This window comes from Lepus europaeus, chromosome 3 (assembly GCF_033115175.1).
Source record: "Lepus europaeus isolate LE1 chromosome 3, mLepTim1.pri, whole genome shotgun sequence".
Taxonomy (NCBI): Eukaryota; Metazoa; Chordata; class Mammalia; order Lagomorpha; family Leporidae; genus Lepus; species Lepus europaeus.
This window is the reverse complement of record NC_084829.1, coordinates 109,480,251-109,502,756: the sequence shown is the minus strand read 5'-3', so window position 1 is coordinate 109,502,756 and position 22,506 is coordinate 109,480,251. Positions and strand designations below refer to the sequence as shown.

The 22,506-nt window shown below is 49.0% G+C and overlaps 1 protein-coding gene across 1 annotated transcript in view; it reads left to right on the top strand.

Annotated features, from left to right (window-relative positions):
• Positions 1-22,506, top strand: part of FYN (FYN proto-oncogene, Src family tyrosine kinase) — a 218,190-nt gene that overhangs the window by 93,350 nt on the left and 102,334 nt on the right. Inside the window, exon 3 of the mRNA XM_062186626.1 lies at positions 3,658-3,727. The gene's annotated coding sequence lies outside the window, so the exon portion shown is untranslated. The remainder of the gene's footprint in view (positions 1-3,657; positions 3,728-22,506) is intronic.

Genomic DNA, 22,506 nt, shown 5'->3' with positions numbered 1-22,506 from the left:
GGGGTTCTCAGCTACTCTGGACCAGCTGGGGAAAGCTGATGAACAGGAAGCTCCAAGAAGGTGAGAATTGTGCCGGCATCGCCTGGTGCCCCCTGGGTCAACAGAACGATTGAATGGCAGAGCTGTTGCTGGGATGCCGTCAGGCAGCAGCATGGACCAGGCACTCACTCTCTAAAGAGAAGAAAAGGAAGAGAACATTTTGCTGCCTAACTTCTGTCATTTATGATCTAAATATAGAAGGTGTCCCATATACATGGTTAGACCTCATAGACTGCCAAAGAGAGGAGATAGCATTAATGTTTGCTGAGGGCCTGTAGGACAAGCAAGATCGAACTGTTGTTCACCGATTGACTCCTACAGTCCTGATGAACGCCTCCTCCCTGTGCCCGCTAGGGGCAAGGCGCTGTAGGCTGTGGGAGGAATGACAAGATGGGGGAACTAGGGCCTTCCTTTATAACATTTTAAAGTAGGGTACAGTAAGTACATTTATTTAAAGTATCAATATGAAATAAAATACAATTTTTAAATGAATGAAACAAAGAGGAAGAGAAAATGCCAAAATTGGAAAAAGCTGGCTCAAAAAGTTGGTGACAGCGGAGCTAGGCCTCAGAACCGGGCTCTGATCTGAGGCCCAGGGTGGAACTCAGGGGGTCTGTGAACTTGTGTGGGGGAAAAATTATATATATCATCATGCACAAACCCTGAACTGAAACCTAACATTTCCTTCTGTTTGGAAACTGACCTGGGGCCGGTGCTATAGCACAGTGGGTCAGGCCACCACCTGCAGCGCTGTCATCCCATATGGGCACCACTTCATGTCCTGGCTGCTCTTCTCCCGATCCACCTCTCTCTGCTAGTGGGAAGGCAGCAGAGGAAGGGCCGAGTACTTGGGCCCTTGCACCCACATGGGGGACCTGGAGGAGGCTCCAGGCTCCTGGCTTCGGGTTGGCCCAGCTCCAGCTGTTGAGGCCATTTGGGGAGTGAACCAGTGGATGTAGGACCTCTCTCTGTAACTCTGCCTCTCAAATAAATAAATAAAATCTTTTTTTTAAAAAAAAGAGAAATACTGGGCCGGCGCCGTGGCTCAACAGGCTAATCCTCCGCCTTGCGGCGCCGGCACACCGGGTTCTAGTCCCGGTCGGGGCACCGGATTCTGTCCCGGTTGCCCCTCTTCCAGGCCAGCTCTCTGCTGTGGCCAGGGAGTGCAGTGGAGGATGGCCCAAGTGCTTGGGCCCTGCACCCCATGGGAGACCAGGAGAAGCACCTGGCTCCTGCCTTAGGATCAGCGTGGTGCACCAGCCGCAGCGCCCACTGGAGGGTGAACCAAAGGCAAAGGAAGACCTTTCTCTCTGTCTCTCTCTCTCACTGTCCACTCTGCCTATCAAAAAAAAAAAAAAAAAGAAAGAAAGAAAAAGGAATACTGACCTGAGCTACTTGTCTTCAACAGAAATTATAAATTTTTTATATTTATGTTATGGTTACAAATACGCTAAAATATGTATGCTTAATAATACATCAAAATTGCAATAGTTATTAGACTTTTGCTGGAAATTATTTGAATTTTGAAAGAAGCCCATCCCATTTTTCTTAAATATTTTGATAAATTACATATCAATAGAGCACTTCTTTTGAATCCTGTGCAACTCCAGTATTTATTTATTTATTAAAGAATTATTTATTTATTTGAAAGAGTTACATAGAGAGAGAAGGAGAGTCAGAGAGAGAGAGGTCTTCCATCCAACGGTTCACTCCCCAGTAGGCCGCAACTCTCGGAGCTGCACTGATCTGAAGCCAGGAGCCAGGAGCTTCTTCTGGGAGCCCAAGGAGTTGGGCCATCTTCTACTGCTTTCCCAGGCCACAGCAGAGAGCTGGATCAGAAGTGGGGCCGCTGGGACTCAAACCGGCACCCACATGGGATGCAGGCACTGTGGGTGGCGGCTTTACCCACTACACCACAGCGCCGGTCCCTCACATATTTATAAATCTTGTTCTGGGCCGGCGCCGCGGCTCAGTAGGCTAATCCTCCACCTTGCGGCGCCGGCACACCGGGTTCTAGTCCCGGTCTGGGCACCGATCCTGTCCCGGTTGCCCCTCTTCCAGGCCAGCTCTCTGCTGTGGCCAGGGAGTGCAGTGGAGGATGGCCCAAGTGCTTGGGCCCTGCACCCCATGGGAGACCAGGATAAGCACCTGGCTCCTGCCATCGGATCAGTGCGGTGCGCCGGCCGCAGCGCACCTACCGCGGCGGCCATTGGAGGGTGAACCAACAGCAAAAAGGAAGACCTTTCTCTCTGTCTCTCTCTCTCTCTCTGTCCACTCTGCCTGTCAAAAAAAAAAAAAAGAAAAAAATCTTGTTCTGGAACAGGCAATTAGCTTGCCAGTTAAGGTGCCCGCAACCCATTTAGCCTGGGTTTGATTTCCGGCTCCATCTCCTGACTCCAGCCTCCTGCTAGTGTCCATCCTGGGAGGCAGTGCTGATGACTCGAGTGATTGGGTTCCTGCCACCCATGTGGGAGACTTGGACTGCATACCCAGCTCTTGCTGTCAGCCAGCTCTGACTCTTGCAGGCATTTGGGGAACAAGCCAGTGCGCATTCTTTCTTTCTCTCTCTGTCGCTCGCTCTCTGCCTCTCAAAAAAGTTGTTTTAATTGAAAACCTTATTCTGAGAAACATGTGTCTAGGCAGTTGTACAAAAAAGTAAAGAGCCCTGTCTCCTACCTCCTACCACAGTTGCAAGGCAGGGGCTGGCATGCCTGGAGGCTGAGACCCAGGCTCAGGTGAGCTCCCAGATAAATTCCCAGGTACCGGGAAGTGGTGGAAGACATGTCCGCTGAGGAGGGACGGGCTGTGTGTTGTGTTTGGGAAAGAGGCCATGCAGAGCTGGGAAGGTGGGATGGGAACAGGAGAACTTGGGGCCAGAACCGAGGTTTCTGCAAGGCACAGTGCAGACCAGATGGTGAGTGAAGGCAAGAATGGAGAGAGGTGAGGAGGCCCAGCCTGGCTGTGGTGGGCCATGGTTTGCAGCACAGACTGGAGAGCCATGGTGGTAGGCTTCGAGCGTGGGAGACTAGGAGAGCGGTGACACCAGCTTCCGGTTGCTGGGTGCTTGCTGTATGCCAGCTGCTGTGTTAAGCTTTTCTGTGTCATTCATGTCTCACTAAATTGATACCATGTAATCCTCATGGCAGCCCTATGAGGTTAGTATGATAATCCCTGTTTTACACATAGCAAAGTCAAGTCTAGGGAAGAAAGGGTGGGAAAATTTATGGCCCAGGGTCACACAGCGAGATGTGGGGGTGGTTATTGAGAGAAAATGAAAGAGGAACATGATTTTGGTGATGGGGGGGGGGGTATTTTAAGTGAAATTTTAGATATTTTTCCATTGTTCTTTTGTCTAATTATTTTGAAGGGCTATAAAAACTCACATATCTATAAGCACATTTTCTGGGTTGTTCCATTGTCCAGTTTTGTTTTGTTTTGGTTTTGAAATTAGTGCTGAAGTTTCGTCTTCCTGTGAAAAGCAAAGAGGAAGCCAGGAGGTGGAGTCTGGTGACCCTGATGGTGCCCAGAACAGAGTTCAGAGGTTGCTGCTTCCAGAAGAGAAGCACACGTGTACTAAATTAGTAACGTGTAACAGTGTGCTGTTCCTTTTGTTTCCAGGCCCAGTCCTGCCGCTGTTGTAGAAGACATGTGGTGTATATAAAGTTTGTGATAGTTGGCGGAAATTTTGGTAAGTGTTGCTCCATTTCTTTCTTCCTTTTTGAAATTTATTTATTTGAGAGACAGTTACAGACAGATAGAGAGAAATCCCCGATCTGTTTGTTCACTCTCCCAGATGCCCACAATAGCCAGGGCTGGGCCAGGCCAATGCCAGGAGCCAGGAACTCAATCCAGGTCTCCCATGTAGGTGGCGGAAATCCAATTATCTGAGCCACCACTGCTGCCTCCCAGGGTCTACATTAACAGCAAGCTGGAGTCAGGAGCCAGAGCAGGGGCTCACACCCTGGTGTTCTGATGTGGTTTAACCACTGTGCTAAACACCCATCCCTGCATCTATAATATTTTTGTTGTAAAGTGGTGCTCCTAAAGGGAAGCAGTGACCTTCCCACCTTTTAAATCTGCACTAAACTGAGAAGAACAGGATCCTATAATTAAACGTGTCATGGAATTGATGTTTTCCAGTAGTATATTATTGCTTGTTATTGCTCATGTTATTAAGCGATATGGCATATTCTAAACTCTAATAAGTCTAGCTCCAGGAAAGCTTCTGGATGTAGAATACCCTCTACAGCTTAGTTCTAAGCCAGTCATGTAATAGAAGAGTAATAAACTTGCAGACCAAAGAATAAAAGAAAATCTTCAAAGCAGGGAGATCCTTATAACCTGTGTGTGTTGAAATGAGAGAGAAGCCGGCAGTTAGCTGCTTTGGGAATGGAGAATTTAAGGCCATTTAGAATCCAGCATGCCTGGGAGCCAGCCCGCAGACCAGCATGATGATGGCCTGAGAGACCCAGAGTATTCAATTTAGCAACCACCTAGGCCTTACCAGCCATAGTAAAGAGGATAGACCTTGGGGTCAGGAGTTCAAACTCAAGATCTGCACCTGCTGGTTGTTAGGTAACCACTCTGAGCCTCAGTTTCCCCTTCTCTAAAAAAGAGTCCTGTAATGTTCCCTTCCTATGGTGTTGTGAGACTGAAATGAGCCCGGCAGTGCTGGGGCCCAGCACAGCAGGTGGTCAGGAAAGCAGTGATCCTTGGTAGCAGGGCAGCCTTGTTTGGAGACCAGACATTTGCCATTGAAATCAAACTGCCAAATGGGTGTGTCTTCCAGCAGGGGGCTGCTGGGGATGTTGGCAATGTCCATCCGGTGGCCCTGGTGTCCCCCAGCCTTCCTCCAGGACGCACCCCGTGACATTTGCCTCCTCCTCCTACCCTGATAACTCATTCTTAGACAAGCTCGGCTCATTTCACTTCCTTCTTGCAACCAAGTGAGGTCATGTTGTTTGGTTTGGGAGTCCATTAAGGAGAAGCTGGGGGTTGGAGTACGTGATAGCCTGGGCCTGGGCCTCAGTCACCACATTTAGGCTTTCGCTTTCAAACATTACTTTCCTTATTTTCTGGGTCTATGCTTATTTTGTAGCCTTCGCAGGGTTCCAATTATTGGCCTGAAACGTTTGAGCTTTTATGAAAAGAATTTAGTGTTTGGGTGGGACCTTTACTTAGGGTTGGGGGAGTCAGCCCCATCACTGCAGATGGGCAGATGTTTAAGGGCAGGGCAAGGGAGTGCAGTCTGTGGGTGACTGCTCCAATTTCACAGTTAAAGAGATGGACATGGCCTCAGGGCTTGTCTGACCCAATCTCGTGCTAGCAAAAAAAAAAAAAAGTCTCTCTTACAGAATCCCCATCAGGGAAATTCAAATTCTTTCAGAGAGGAGGACCTTGCTCTTGCACAAGGCAAGCTTGCTCCAATTGAGAAAACAACCTCAGCATACAGCGGAATTGTTGAAGGGGGATAACAGAGTGGCTCCCCATCTGGACCGTGGCAGTACCTATGGGACTGCTTGCCTTCCCAGAAGTTCCCAGAACTGTGCGCTTTAGAAAGGATGGATTTTGCTGTGCATTAATCAAACCTTGATTTTTAAAATGGAAAAAAAAAAAAACAAACAGTAAGCAGTTAGACAAACAACTGGACAATTAGCTTGTTGAGGGAGAGGGAGGGAATGGAGAGCAGAGGGGAAAGGGAAAGGACTCTAGTCCTTCCACCGAGCTGCAGCACGCGTCCCGGGGCACAGGCCGGCGGCCTGGCTCCTTCCTGTAGTCCCTGTACCAGTGACACACGAGGCCCGGGATGACCATGTTCTCAGTCGCCTGCTGCTCCTGGTCATGTTCTGAGTGGGCCCACTCACTTGCCATGCCCCAGCCCACGAAACTCCTCCCTCCTCTTCTTTCTCCTCCTCTTCCTCCTCTTCCTCCTCCGTCTTCTCCCCTGGGGATGAACTTACCATCTCCAGTTCTTAGACTTTCTACCCTCCCGTGTTGCCTCTGTGGCTCTGCCCAGTCAGCAAAGTGCCTGGGGCGGCCTCTACTGTCCCAGGCCTTCCCATGCACGTGGTTGCCCTGAAGTGGCCCGGCCCTGGCGTGCAGTGGGCAGTTTGCTTCTGTCACCTTGTTGGTAGACTTGCAGCCCTGTTCTCTTCCTTCGTGCCCAGTGCTGAGGGCCTCACAGTCGAGCAGGAAGGGGTTCTTTGGAGCAGTCTCCTTGGAAAAAAGCTCCTAAAAGCAGGGAGGCCTGCAGTCTGAGGCAGAGCCGGGGTGGCAGCGAATCCCTCTCCTTAGATGTCTTAACTGACCTAAGGCCGGGTCCCAGCTCCCATAGTCAGGGAGGGCGGTGCTGTTCAGAAATCCTCTGCGGGCTCAAGGTCTCCTCACGGAGACTCACAGGAGTTTGAAATTCTTGAAACTAAAACCTGTGGCTGCCTTGAAAAACCAACAGTTTTGTTTTTCTGGCCACTCAAGGAGAAGAAAGGGAAATATATTTGAATAGCAAGAAAGTGGTGGACCTCAGCTGAGGTCAGGGGGGCCCTCCTAAAGGGCATACGGTGACACCCAAAGCTGTTCTGGGGTTTTACACCGAGCGCGTATGAGGTAGGAGTGTGCCAGTGGCACCCGGTGTGCGGAGGCCAGGGATGTGGCCAGGTGCCCTGCCGTGCTCAGAAGGGCAGCACACACACAGACATGCTGAATGGCGGCCCAAACCTTAGTGATGCCAAGGCTGAGGACTCTGATGTTAGAATAAAAATGCAAGTGTCTCAGGTGCTCAGATTTTGAAGGCTTAAGCTGTTAAATATTTTGACATCTAATCACATGTAAAAATATCACTGGAAAACATAAGTGAGAACCATGGGGGCAGAGGCTCCTGAGACGGAAGGGGCTCCTAAGAAGTTCTCTCTTCCTCACCCCTGACTCCACGCAAGCCCGATCCCAACTGAACACAGACTGAGAGGCCTCTGGCAGCTCACACTGAGTGATGATCAGCTAAAGATTGAAGCAAGGCTCGCGCAACACAGTCCCCGCATTCACACACAAAGAGAGTGGCTCGTATTTTACGTTCCAGCCCCAGCATCTTGGGACATGTCCGCCTTTAGCTGGCCTCTGAATGGAACGGTCTTCCCATCCAGACTCACCCTTGGCCTGATGGGGTGTGCTCAGGGACGAGGGAGAGGTCATTACGGATGAGGGAGCCTGAGTATTTGGGTACACAGGGCTGTTTATGTGCGTCCGTTTGCTAGTGACACCACAATCTGGCTTACGCGTGAGTCGTCAGGAGCTTTTGGGGCCCAATATGGCCACATTGGCTGAAGCAGGGAGATTAAAGCAACATATGTCAAGTTGTGATCGCAAACAATCCACTTGAAAGGGCTACTTAATTACAGGGCCTATTTTGGGAGGGTAACTGTGCCTTTTTGTGAGGTATATTTTGGGATACACTAACCCAGCTTCTAAACCAATAATATCTCCCCTGAAAGGGTGTGGTACATGCCTGTGGACCTAAATACTGCCTTACCAGAAAGCTCCGGTATAATAATCTTCCGACTGTACTATGCTCCATTTTTCTGGTAGTCTTTCTTCTTGCAAGAATGCTATGGAGATGTGTTCTGGATACCGAAGAAGAAAAGGGGTCAGATACCTCATTTGAGATGACGGGGCCCAGAAATTAGGGACCTGGTGTTATTCAGCTGCTTCCAAGGCGGGTGGGATCTGGAGAGATGCTCCGAAACAGCAGTAAGCAGGGTTGAGTGAGGCCATGGCAAACACCATGTTAGCACTACAGACTTTTATGTACACATCCGTGGGAAAACTGTCCGTGCACAACCACGTGTGTCCCAGCAGCCCCCAGCCCGCACCCCACAAGTCATCGTCACGGCGACATCTGTCTTCTGAAGAGCATCTGGAGTGGGTGTCTGCGTTCACTTTTGATCTCCAGGGCCTGTGCCTGGTACCTGCTCTCCCTCCCAGCCCCAGCCTTTTGTAGCCTGCCTCGCGCCTCTGTTGATTCCTGAGACTTGGGGCTGCAAAGGAGAGGTCAGAACTTTCTGTCTAGTCAGCATTCCCTAGACCCATTTAAAAGGGAGGGACAGAGGAGAAATTAGATCAGCCACACAAAATTAGCTCCCTGTTTTCCACAGTGTGTTGAGGGCAGGGCGGGGAGGGAACGAGATAAAGGAAAGGACAGGCAGCCCAGAAAGCAACCAGACCAAGGACCAAGGGCAGACGATGTACTCTTACCTAAACTCCTCGAGGAGCGTGGCAGGCAGCCTCCTCCCTGAGAAGGCTCTGCAGGCTTCCCTGACCATCTCCTTAAGACCCTCTGTGGCCTCTGGGTCAGGCCCAGCCTAACGCGGATCCCTCGGCCCACCCTGTACTCAGCTGTCACTCAGAGTGTCCCATTCCACATGGAGCCATTTGCAGCAGGCTGAGCCAGCCTTGCCCTTCCAGAAGCGTTGTTCCAAAATGCAAATAGGCCTCTCAAGTCTGTCCTTTTGAAAGTCAGCCCTGTGCCCAGAAAGGGTAGGGCATTCTCTTCTGGGTTACTTTATTTATTTATTTATTTATTTATTTTAAGATTTATGTTATTGGGCCGGCGCTGTGGCTCACTTGGTTAATCCTCTGCCTGCGGCGCTGGCATCCCATATGGGCACCAGGTTCTAGTCCCAGGTGCTCCTCTTCCAGTCCAGCTCTCTGCTGTGGCCTGGGAGGGTAGTAGAGGATGGCCCAGGTGCGTGGGCCCCTGCACCCGCATGGGAGACCAGGAGGAAGCATCTGGCTCCTGGCTTCAGACCGGCGTAGCTCTGGCCATGGTGGCCATTTGGGGGATGAACCAACGGAAGGAAGGCCTTTCTCTCTGTCTCTCTCTCTCACTGTCTAACTCAGTCAAATAAATTAAAAAAAAAAAATTATGTTATTTGAAAGGCCAAGGCTGGGCCAGACCAAAGCCAGGAACCCAGAGCTTCTTCTGGGTCTTCCACATGGGTGCAGGGGCCCAGCTTCTGCTCCTTTCCCAGGCACATTAGCAGGGAGTGGGATCAGAAGTGGAGCAGCTGGGACTCATATGGGATGCTGGCATTACAGGTGGTGGCTTTACCCACTGCACAACAGCACTGACCCCAATTATTTTGTAATCTTGGTCCCTGAAGTGGCTCCTGCCATCATTTTATCACTTGCTCACTATAAGAAGTGTCGTTTTCATTCCAGGTTAGCTTGGGTGGACTCCTAAACCGGATTCTTTGAAATCTGCACTGCTCATCTACCTCAGTAGCCCATCTCTTTGCCATGTGCCTTGTCCCTGAAATCCACACCAAGCTGTGGGTTTTGTCTGTAGCAGTATTCATACACTGACATTTTCCACTTTCAAGCCGGCATCCTCGGAGCACTGTCGTGTGTTCTCCTGATTAGCTGGAGAGACAAAACTGTGATGGGTCTCACCTGGCAATCAGGTGGTTGGCCCCACCCCACACCCCTGGTCCCTACCTTGCAGGCTGTCTGCTCACATGCATATTAGGGTATCTTTTGCATAGTTAATTTATAAAGGGCTGCTTCTTAGGTGGTTAAGCTGATATTATCAGCAGGTAAAATTGAAGCCCAGAGAACTTAGCCCATGTCTAGGCAGAGGGCGCCTTGGCGAGCGTGGCTGTTTGCCCTGTCTTCCTCCCTTAGACTGGCAGGCATCACTGGTGTGTGAAGCAATAGGGGGTGGGGGCGGGGCTGCGCAGCATCCTTCGAGGCCTGGCCCCATCCCGGATACACAGTGAAGAGAGCTGTCTCCGCACAGCATCCCCAGCACCTGCACCGAGAACGCTGCCCCGAGGTTGCACAGCTAGCATGCAGCAGAGCCAGACACCCACTTCCACTCTCTAAATCCAGATCTCTGGAGCACTCTCCTGTGTTAAAAGCATCACAGATTGGATTCAGTGGGAGCTCTCCCAGCCGAAAGAGTGAACCCGGAGTGGCTGCTCTGCGCCTCGAACTCAGGCACAGCGTACTTTTAGTGTTAAGCCTCAGCGGCCTGGGTGACTGGCACCTGGGACCTGTCCTTCCTCCACCTGTGCTGGTGAGAGAGCGCCCACGGGCTGCCCCACCCCCGCCGCCTTGGATCCAGTCTTACTGGCTTAAAAACTATCCTCAGAGAACTATCCTGTCAGTTCCAGGAGGTTGGGGATTGCTATGTTAGGCTTCCTAGCCACCTGGTGGACTCTTAAAACCTGCTGTTGGAGCTGTTTCAGGCTTGGTTTTGATGTCAGCCAGCAAAGAAGCTGAGACAGGTGGCTCTGTTGGTTGAACGAGCACACATCACACATGAAATTTGTTGAAGTAATAAAAAAAAATCTGTATCAAATGAAAGGGCACACAACGAAGCTGACCTGAGTATAGATGTTGAGGGGATTCTAAAGGAAGTATGATGTAATTGGACCTTTTGTTTGGTGAATCTTCCCTCACTTTGTCTCTTGCCCGCCCCCATTTTAATTTGATGCCTGCAAGAATCATGAAACAAATACTTGTATGTCTTCTATGTAAATTAGCCCTCTGTTCTACATTTTCCATATCTGCTTTAATCCCTTCTTCCAGTCCTGTATGTGGTTTATTATATGATACAAATTTTTGCTGAACCATTTGAAAGTAGCAAGCACCTGGACACTTCACCTCTAATATGTTACCATGTATCCCCTGAGAACAGAACATTCTTCCGCATAACCACCATACCATCACTACATCCAAGACACTTAACAGTAACTCCATAATATCACAGAATAGCCGGTCCACAGTCATGTGTCCCCACCTGTCCCAAACTGTCTTTGATAACTCACTTCCCTACCTGCAGATCCTGTATCTGGTCACTTTCACTTGCTGCATCTGGTTGATAACTTTTCTTTAAAATAGAACATAATGCGGCTCTTTGTAAGTGACTTTTGGAAGAGTCCAGCCTGGTTATGGTTCCCACATGTTACGCAGGGTCCTACACAGTGTTGTTGAACTTGCTCTTCTCTTCCTAAAAGTCCTTCGCTCTAGAGAGAAGCTTATTATCAGATGGAAACTAAACATCTTTGGCAAGAACACTTCCTAAGTGATGTCCTGTGCATTATTTTACATCACATCGGTGTGCAAATGATGTCAGCTTGTTCCACTGTCCCCAGTGTCAGTTTGATCTTTTGGGTAAGGTGGCGGTGGCCAGACCCAACCAAATGCCAAAGCAGATGTTGAGTTAGTAAGTCCTCTGGCCCTCGTGAGCATCCCGTTCCAAGGTCTCTTTCTTCCAGTGGTTCGAATATCCTTGAATAATCCCTTCCTGGGTCTGTCATTACTTAGGGATATTATGATTTTTTTTAACTCTTTGGTGTCTCTCCCTGACTTCTTTGTATTGTATGATTCAGGCCTTCATAAGTTTGCAGTGGTGGTTTTTTTAGTCATTTCCTTGGTGGCCAGTTGGATTGTGCTACCATCAAATAGATAGTACTGAACGTTTTTCTTGCTCACCTTTGGGCTCAGCAGGAATGGCTTCATGGGCTCCTTATGCTCAGAACTTACCTTTCCTTCCCCCAGACAGCCCAGGAGAAGGAAATGACTTGCCCAAGGCCAGCCAGCCCCTGTGCTGGAGCTGAGATCCAGCCAGATCTGTCGGGCAGACAGCCAGGGTTTTTTAGCTCTTCCTGTTCCCACAGCTTCCCGCTGGCCCAGCCTACCTTCCTATCTCGCCTCAGGCCATGAGTGCCTGGCTGGATGTGGAGATTCCTAAGAAGGAAAAGTCTAGAGAAGCACAGCCTCACTCCCCACCCCATCTACTTGAGGCAGGTGCCCCTGGGCCTCGGGCAAGGGGTCTGGCCCTGCCAGATGCCTCAATCGGCACAGTAACTGTGCTGACTTCTTAGTGTCGGAGACTTACCCCTACACCCTGAAACTCACCAGCTGAGCCTAGTGTCCAGCACCAGCCCTGCTGCTGGCAGTAGCAGCCTTGAGCCCAGAATTTGTTTAGAAGTAGAATTCTCTGTTGTTTGTATATTTGGTTTTAACATCCTCTTTTAAATTTAAGAAATTAATATGCTTGAGAACTGATATATTTTGACTTGACAAGCGTTTGATATTTTAAGGGGGGATGTTGGATTTCATGAAAGTGTTATTTAACTGGATTATGTAATATAATCATTATATACATGTTTGCATGTACATATATGTAACCTTGATTTTTTTTTTTCATTTTATTTTAAAGGCAGATAGAGACAGACAGAATCTCCCATCTTACTCCTCAAATGCCCATAATGACCAAGACTTGTACAAGCCAAAGCCAGGAGCCCAGAACTCCATCCAGATCTCCCAGATGGGTGGCAGGTACTCAAGTACTTGAACCATCATCTGCTGCCTCCCATGTGTACATTAACAAGAAGCTAGGGTTAGAAGTGGGGGGCAAATGCTATGGCACAGCAGGTCAAGCTGCCACTTGGGATGCCTGAATCCCATATTGAAGTGCTAGTTCAAATCCTGGCTACTCTGCTTCCTATCTAGCTTCCTGCTAATGTACCTGGGAAGTTGCAGATGATGGTCCAAGTACGGGGGTTCTTGCCACTCCCATGGGACATCCAGATATAATTCCTGGCTCCTGGCTTAAGCATGGTTCAGCCCTAGCTGTTGGAGAATGAACCAGCAAATGGAAAATCTCTCCCTTTCCCTCTGCCTCTCCACCATTCCTCACCCTCCCTCCCCCCTCTCTCTTTCTCTTCTGCTCCCCCTATTACTTTGCTTTCCAAATAAATAAACCTTAAAAAAGAAGTGGAAGTAGGCTTGAACCCAGGCACTAGGATGTGAGATGTGGACACAAGCAGGGTTACAACTGCTGTGCCAAGTTCCCACCTCTTTGGATTTCTTAATTGATAGATTAATAGCACAGTAGTAGACATTTCATGTGTAGATTTGAAAGAAAGCAAAAACACTTCCATCTGAATATCATCTGTAGGAGTTTTCTTTTTTTAACTTTTTATTTTAGAGTAGTTTTAAATCTACAAAACAAAAATCATAAAGTAGTACAGAGTTCTCTTATAGCCCACACCTAACATCCCCTATTACTAATATCTTAGCATGATACATTTGTCACAATCCATAAAACACACCCAGCTTCCCCTATTGTTAACATCTCATATTAGTGTGATGCATTTGTCATAGTTAATGAGCCACACCCAGCTTCCCCTGTTTTTCAAATCCAAACTCACTCTATCCCTCCCACTGCTCCCAGCCCCTTGTAATCAACACTCTGTGGCAGTCAAAGACAAGGAACGTGGATAGCCTAAGGTTTTCTAAAAACTGTGTTCAAAGAAGACAGATGATATCAATTTTTATAACATATCTTATTTAACCCAAAGTCTATACAAAAGGTTAGATAACCATGCAGTCAATGTGCAGAACCATCAAGGCAGGCCTGTGCTGACTTTGAAGTCCAGCACGCGTTTCCTCCTTGCAGCGTATCTCGGATCACGCAAGCTGCATTCTGATTGCCCAGTGTGGCTACCGCTGCTTTATTGGGCAGCACAGCAATCTGGAGGACAACATCCAACATCACACACGGCTGTGATCTTGAGAAAAAGCAGCTTCTCGCCCGGCCCGCAGTCGGAAGCCACACGCTTCCTCTTTATGCCGTTTTTCCCCGGCTAACCCTCATTACCAGGAAAGGCCTGCTTTGGCTGGAGCTGCTGGCTCGGCAGTTCTCTACCAGTCCTGGCAGCCAGGGAGACCCGCGCAGACCACTTGTGGCTGTAAATGACAGCGCAAAGCATCCTCGCCACGCTGTCCCCAGCAGTTTCCGTGATTTTCTTGCTCATCAGACTTATTCAGTGGCATTTTTCAAACCTAGGGTCATTTTTTAGACTCATGCTTTCTTAATGAACCATTCCAATCAGTGGATTCTTAAAATAGTTACTAACCAGCCGCCTCCTCAGGACGTCAGCAGAACATGTAGGCATTATACATTTTGTACCTGTTTGTATGCCAAATATGTCTACCTGTGTTTTGATTAATGATGGTTCTGTCTCGCTCTTTTTTTTTTTTTTTTTTTTTTTTTGTGACTAGTCTCATACTCCCCCAGTGCATTATTCACAGTGAAACCTCAGTGAAGGTCAGGCTCCGTCTCCACTAAATGTCAGGTCTGTGGCTATCGATCCCAGCACCCGACTTCCGAGATTGCAGACCCAGTCCCAGGGGGGGCAGTGGTTGAAGACTGTTGACAGGCTGCTTGGGTTTGTTGTGGTGGGCTGCACCCAGATACAGACCCTGATGTGCAGCACTTGGGATTTGAATAGGGAGCAGACGATCCACACTCTCGTTAGAGGACAGACTCTCCCGCCTGCCAGCCCTCCCCGATCAGATCAGAGAAGGACAGAGAAGGGGACACTCTGTCTTCCAGTTCTCCCCTGGAAAAGACGCCAGTTTTCCCCAACTCCCTTCAGTGCTGTATTTACGTTCTTGACTTGATACCGACCTTGCTGTCCACAGCTGCCCTGAAATCTGCCGCTGAGAAGGCTGGCGGTGCCAGGTCGGGCTTGGAGCGAGACCAGCTTGTCGTGAGGGCTAATTTTCTCTCTGCACCACTTCCCTGTAGTGATGCTCACCTAGACCTCCCAAATCACCATCCTTCGATTTGTTCTGATGCACACCCACTTCTGTTGCGTTTGAATGACTAGCGCATGTGTATTTCCAAGTGTCATTTAGTGGCTGTATTTCTGCTTAATTACCAGAAATTAACATTGACTCTAGCCAGATAGCGAAGGCACTGAGTAGAACTATTTTGATTTCATCTTCAGTATTAATGGTTGGCTAACAGGAATGGCTGGTCTGGACAGTGACACAACATTATCTACTCCAGGGATTCGTCACCTGAGGTTTATATCAGAATCACTGGAGATGTAAAAAATCCTGCTCTCCAGACCCCATGCACCTGCACTCTGTTCCCAGGAACCAGGGCCCAGCAAGTGTGTAGGAACCACCAACTCTTACTCAGTTGTACCCCTTTACAAGAACCTGGGGAGAAGTCACCTGTACACCTCAATCATCTTATCCAGGAATCTGTTTATGTGCAGGTACGTACCACCAGGCAGATCGTTTGAGTGTCATACTATCTGGGGTCAGAAAGATACAACTCCCTATTGAAACAGTCACTCAGTGACTCAATAAACACATCAGCAATAATGCTAGGCCTTGTTCCTGCCCTGAAAACGGAGGCGTGCTGAGGTACGGCGGAGGCCCTGCGGGGGGCTGTGTAAGGAATAGAGCAATGTCCAGTAGTTACCGTGCAGTGTGAGAAGTGTGAAGTGGCTCTGTGATCAGGGTAAAGTGGGAGAACGTGACCCATGCACCAACACACCCATGCACATACACATCTCAGCCTCACTGCCTTCCTGAAGGGGGGAGGAGGTTGGTATTGTTGGGAAGACTTCACAGGGAAGTCGGAGAGAGTGGGTCCTGGGCAGGAGTCGGCAAGGCAATAAAAAAATGTGCTGTCTGTTTTTGGGAGGCATAGCTCTCAGGATTTGTTCCTAAAGTAAATATGTAGCGAGGATGTCAACAACACTGACATGACTGTTTGTTTATCCCGAACTGTCTGGTCCCAACACAAGTCCTGGGGCCAGCGCACAGTAGGTGTACAGCACATGGTGAATGTACTGGATTGAGCATGGCTTTCAACAGTTTTGTCTCTCCTCTGACAAACCATTAGACACATTTGTGTCTTCAAGTAGATGTCATTGCATACAGTGTTACAGACAGCCCCCTTTAGAAGCATTAACTCTTCTACCCTAATTCTTACTCTTCTTCATTTCTCAATACATCTGAGGTTTGGAAAGAGCAGCTGCACCGAAAGAGCACGTGATCCCTGGCATTCCTTACTGTGTCTGCCATTCATGCAGATGCACAGGCAATGATGTGTTTCCCTGGCTATTGCTTGCTGTTACGGTTTGAATACGTCCTCACCAAAACTCAGCGTTGAGGCTTGGCACCTAACTTCACAGTGTGGGAAAGCTGGTGGTTCTACGAGAGGTGGTTAGGTCGGTGAGAGGGATTAACGCCTCTCTCGCATGCGTGGGTTTGTTCTCATGAGGGCGGATTGTTACAGAGCAAGCTGAGCTTCCTCTGGTTTCTTTTGCTGCCTCTCTCACCATGTGCACTCTTGCCTTTCCACTGTGAGGCCCTCACCAGAAGCCAAGCCAAGGTGGGCACCATGCTCTTCAACTTCCAGAACTGTGAGCCAAGGTAAACCTCTTTTCATCGTAAACATAAATTTCCAGGCTGCAGCATACTGTTAGAGCAGCAGAAGTGGGCTGAGACAAAGGGTCTTGGAGAATTGGAGGAGCAGAGAATATTTGAAAGTAACTTTCGACTGGGATGAAAATATAGCTGATGCTAGGGTGTCTGCTCACCCGGGGACGCTGCTGTGCCTACACATTTTTGCAGCTTTATATTCACATCACCATCACTGGTTACTTTGATCCTGTAAGACATAATGAGAAAATGTTCACCTTGACCCACTGTCTGTGTTTATAATAGGAACAGACAGCAAGCACCAGCTCACATGTTGCTCGTTTAGAAGACTGAGTAATATAAAGGTGCGTGCCCTGGGCATTGACAGTTTTTGCTGTAAACTCTGAAAACACTGTGAATTCCAGCCCTGTGAGTTAAAATGACCCTTCTGATTGGAAGGAAAGTAGATGACAATGACATGGATGCTGGGCTTAGGATTTTAAACAGCTGGATGTGTAGGGCATTCGCTTTGGTGCTGGCCATGTGCTTGAATCCGAACTCCACTGTTGACCAGCTGTGGGGTCGTGGGAAGGTCCCTTCTCCTCCGTGCATCTCAACTTTCTCACACCCAAATGGCAGTTGTCTCGAGGGTTAAAGGAGGTGAGAAGTGTGATGCTAGCAGGATGCGCTAATACAGGCTGACTGTGCCAGGTCTCCTCACCCTTCCCTCTTTAGCATATGTCAGTCTTGTCATTCTCTTCACAACTTTTTAAGTCCTCCATGAGTCTGTGAGAAAGAAATAAACTCTGTAATCTGGCATTCAAGGCCTCTTACACTCTCGTTGTCCAAGCTGCCTCCTCCCCACTTTTGCTCTATATTTGATGCTGGTGCAGAACTGAACCATCTCTGTGCCCTCATGGGACCTCAGATGCTTGCTTTCCTCTCTTGGGACAGGCTCCTTCCACGGCTTAGAGTCTCAGGCCCATCTGCTGCAAGACTCATCTTAAATGCCACTTCCTCCAGCATTGAATCTTTCTCATAATAGGTGTTTAAAAAAAAAAAAAAAAACAACAACCAAAGGGTTGAATGTGTTCTAGAACAGATAACCTGAACCAGAATAGCAGGTAGCTACTTCAGGCAGGTGTTTCTGCCTGGGAACAAAGGCCTTGGCTGTGGTGTATTGGTCACCTCTGGTTGCCATATCCAATACCATAGATTGGGATGGGGGGACACTTAACACACAAACGTGTTTTCTCACAGTCTGGAAACTGAAGCCCAGGATCACAGTGCCAGCAAGGTTGGTCTCTGGTGCAGGCTGTCTCCTTGGAACACAGCATTTTCTCTGTGTGTATGCCTCAGGAAGCTCTTCCTCCTCTTGTAAGGACACCAGCCCTGGTGCACAAGGACCCTGCTCTTAATGACCTGTTTATCCTTACTCATCTCACTATAGGCACTGTCTCCATTTTGGAGTTAGAGCCTCAGCATATGAATTGTAGGGAGTCAAAATTCAGTCCATAACACCTGGGTATAAAAATGGCACCTGGTCCTCTGAGGGTGTGTGTCGGTGTGAGTGCTCCTGGGTGCACACACCCTTTGTGCATGGGGGCCTTCTGTTAGGAGCTTGCTTCTTGCTCTCTGCCTTCCTTCAGGAAACCTAAGAATGGCAACTGGCTTGGTCTCCCTGGAGAGGCCTGGCTTGGCCTGCCCAGTCCAGCTGCAGCCTCATGGTCCCACTCTGCAAAGACACCTCTTCTGCCCACACCAAGAGGGCTCCCAGACATACAGTCCCACCCAGTGGCTCCATCACAGCCCCTCCTTGCCTCCAGCTGCCAGCGAAGGGGACGCAAGAGAAAGAGCTCCGCAGAGAAGGAAAGGAATTAGGGGACTAGAACAGGAAGGGGTAACTTTTTTTGATGGGAAAGAAAGAAATGAAGCCTCTCTTTTGACTGCTCTTTTAACACTGTCAGCAGAATGTTTTTCCCCTCAAATTTCTCAAGGTTCCTAACTCTGAAAGCCTCGAAAGGAACTCCTCAGCTCTATAAGTTTAGACAGCTGATAGGTAACGTGGGAGAGCGCAGTCTAATTTGGTCCTTCGTTAATCCACCACCCCTGACTTAACAGAGGGAGGCTGTTCCGTTACAAGTAGTTTTTATTCTGCTAAATCAGAGGCTCCTCACGCTGTGTCATCTGCCTGCACATTAGCTGGAGGCACAAGCTTTGCATTATGCAAAGTATTTATTCTCGCAATTAATATGCTGGAAAGTGTGGTTTTCACACATTTCTGCCAGTACAGCGGCTCTCACCGGCGACAAACCGAATCACCTGGGGAGATTTCACAAACTACCCAAGCCTAGTCTTTCCGCCTGCCTAGCCCACCCCACACCCATGAGAGTGAGGGGGTAGGGGGCCCCAACCCTGCACCATTAACCCCAGTGTCCCTGCTTCTCTTTAGCTCTACAGATACACAGGTTTCTCATGAGATGATTCCTTTATAGGATTCTTTTTTTTAATTTTTGCTTGACAACTTAGCTTTTTTTATTTTTTAAAGATTTGTTCATTTTTATTTGAAAGGCAGAGTACACAAAGAGAATCTTCCATCCACTGTTTTACACAATCAAATGGCCGCAACAGTCAAGGATGGGCCATGACTGGAGCCAAAGCCAGGAGCCACGAGCTTCTTTTAGGTCTCCCATGTGGATACAGGGCCCAGGCACTTGGGCCATTTCCACTGCTTTCCCAGGCCATTAGCAAAGAGCTGGATTGGAACTGGAGCAGCTTAGGACATGAACTGGCGCCTTTATGGGATGCTGGCATTGCAGGCGGCACTTTTACCCGTTACACTGTGGCGCTGACCCCACCACTTTGCTTTGTTAACATTTTGTCATGGAACATTTCCAATTTGTGGAAGGTAAACAGTGTATCAGAATGAACCCCATGCATCCTCCCCCCCAGCTCCCAACAGCCATCAAGGTTCTGCCATTCTTGCTTCATCTATATCTAATTTGTTGTGTGTCCCTGCCATGAACGGAGTCCACCATGTGCCTGGTGCTTCCCACACCATACTGTATTTAATCCTTAGTACCCTCGGCACTCACATTTTGTTCCTATAGAGATGGAAGCTCTGAGAAGTCCCACGCCAACCCAAAGTCTCCCAACCAGTTAGTGCTCAAGCAGGGAAGTGTCTGAAAAGCATGCCTTCCCCCCAAACCCCAGGTTAGAAGAATAAAGAACATGAAGGGGAAAAGCTGTATTTAAAAGCTTTTGTAGTATAGATAGATTTATAGCTATGTGATAACAAATATGTGTCATGATAGTAATGTTAGAAGCTAGGTAGTAAGTATATGAATGTTCAGTGTAATATCATTCAAACTTTGTATGTGCGGTTTCTCAATAAAATCGGGGTGGGTGCAGATTCCAACTGCAGCAAGATTGTCTTAAGCATCTAGTGGCAGGGGCTTGTGCTGTTGGCATCCCACGTGGGACCTGGTTCAAGTCCCGGCTGCTTCACTTCCCATACAGCTCCCTGCTAATGCACCTGGGAAAGCAGCAGAAGATGGCCCAAGTGCTTGGGCCCCTGCCACCCACATGTGATACCTGGATGAAGCTCCTGACTCCTGTCTTTAGCCTGTCTCAACCCTGGCTGTTGCAGCCGTCTGGGAAGTGAACCAGTGTGAATGTGTGTATGTGTGTGTGTGTGTATTCCCCCCCCTCTCTGTAACTCTTTCCAATAAATAAATTAATATATCTTTAAAAAAAAAAAAAAGCATCAAGTAGTGCAGAAGACGTACAGGCTGTTTTCACATACCTCTCCTGTCACTGTAACCTCCAGCCAGACAGCTATGAGACTTGGTTGAATTCTAACCTTGAAAATAGCAAGGCAGGAATAAGAGAATTCTTGGAGATGTAAGTAGTCAGCAGTATAACACTAACTGTTACAAAGGAACTCAGAAAGCTCAATGGAGAAGCACAGGCTCTCCTGGGAGAACCCCCCCAAACCAGTGGGCCACCAGCTTCAGGAGCTTCCTGATGGTCACTGCTCAGGGAAGGCCAGAGCCACACACAGTGACACTTAGTCCTATCCAGACCAAGCCCCTGGGTGGATCCCATGGTGATTTCTTCTCATCATTTACCCAAAGGAACATTTTGCATATATACAACCTACGTATTGAGGCTGTTCCTTCCTGAGAAAGGGCATAATCAATTTCTTTATGCAACATAAAAAAACATTGAGCCACCCACACCATTCCAGGGTGCTGTGCAAATCCTGCTGTGATGGGGAGCTGGCCTGGCCAGTCGCTGCCGGGCAGCCTCAGCTCGGTTGGGAGTGATCACTGGGGCAGAGAAACCCTGATCAGGGATTCCTCCGGACATTTTCTTGCTGACAGTACAAGGAGACCCTGGGTGGGCAGCCAGCAGGCCTCTGTTGCAACCCTGCACAGAGATCGCTGTGTCCCCGGTAGCCGTGGTTCTTCCTCCCAAACTTGGCTGCCGCTGGCAGTAGCCAACCACCCCTCAGTGTTTGAGCCAGGTGCTCAGGGTAGGAAAGGCTCCCTCTAGCAGCTTTAGCCTGCTGTGGAGAAGAAAGCTTCTTAGAGATGCAAAAGCCACCGCAGACTGCAAGACTCCAGGCACACCAGGGAACCAAGGTGTTTTCAATAATAACCTTTCCAGAATCCCAGCTAGTCTTGGGCTCACAGGACTCACTGATATTCCTACCATGATAGTGTTCTCCTTCTTGCTATACCCTGAGCAGCACATAAAGCCCCAAGGAGGCCCCTGTCCCATCGGCTTCCTTCCTCCGTCCTGAAGCCTCCAGGCAGAGTGGGCTAGCAGCAAGAGCAGGGCATGGATTCCAGCCCCACCACTACCAGCTGTGAAATTTTGGAAAATCGCTTACGTTCATGAGCCCCACTGAGAGGGTTATTGTAAGGTCTGGACTCAGGAAATGTCTCTGTGAAGGCACCCGGCCTGGCCCCTGGCCCTTGGCACGTGTCCCGGAGTGCTGGGTTCCTCTTTGTGTCATTTACCAGTGTGTGTGCCACACGGTGGCTGTGCCTTCACGCAGTGTCTCTGCCACTGATGGTGTGAACACAGCTTGTCTCTTTGCAACCGTGCACCACAGTTTCTCCTGAAACCCACTGCCCGTCCTCCAAGATGCCCCTGGTTGGCGCTTTGTTTTGTTAATCATACCATGTGGCTGCTCCGTAGGAGGCCTCCTTAGACTTTAGAGGCCTTTCTGAGACCTAAGCTTGCCACTTAGGGGTTTTGCCAAGGGAGGCTTGGTTACACCACGCTGCAGGGTATGTATGGGGTGCCGGCATTTCTAGTCACTTCCCCACTGGGAAACCTGATTGCAGGCTGGGCTCCAGCCTTTGCCCTAACGGGGGCTGCTCCTCACTGCTTAGGATAAGCAGACCATGGCAGTGTTCCGGCCCACGCAGGAGACTGGCACCCTCCCCCCGGAATGGTTTCCATTACTGTGTCATGCGGCCTCCAGGTTCTCGTAGCACTTATTCATTTTGTTGTTGGGTTTACAGTTGGGCGGTGCTTGTGGATCTTGTTCCCTGCATGGTGCAGCCATCCAGGCACTTGGGACGCACATCCTTTCTTCTGCACAGCTGCCAGGAGCCCAGGGTTTCCTCAAGTGCAAGCAGATGGACGTGAACATGAGTGTGGAGGCAATTAGAGAATTTCCTTCTCCAAGCAGTGCAGGCTTGCTCTCTCTTTGGCTTCGTGGCTGCTCTTGCTCATTTTTATTTTCCATTTGGGTTTCATCAGGCTGTCAGCTTTTCTCCCCCCTCCCCCTCCCCGGTTCCATTTTGCTGCTCCTTGCAGGAGCTTGCAACATGGGGTAATTTGGTTGCTTATTGTTGGAATCGAACTTCGCACAGTGAGATATAGATGACACATATCATGATGGTGACATGCTGTAAAATATTCTACCACCCGAACACTGTTTTCATATATGCTGCTGTCTCTTTACGTCTGAGTAGAAGCTCAGAAAAAAAAGGCTCTGCTCGCTGTGCTACATTTCCATTTTTCCTTGTATTTCACACCATCTTGAGTCAAGCCACAAAGGGGAGGGTGACTGGATGAAAAGTGCACCCTTGGGGGTCCTTGCTTTTCTCCTTCTCCTTTCAGTCAATCAGTTCAACCCTTCACACTTTCTGAGTGCAGTACTGGATTCTCTGGCGACAGTTGAGTAGTTGCAGCAAACTTTGCCATCAAGGAGCTTCCAAG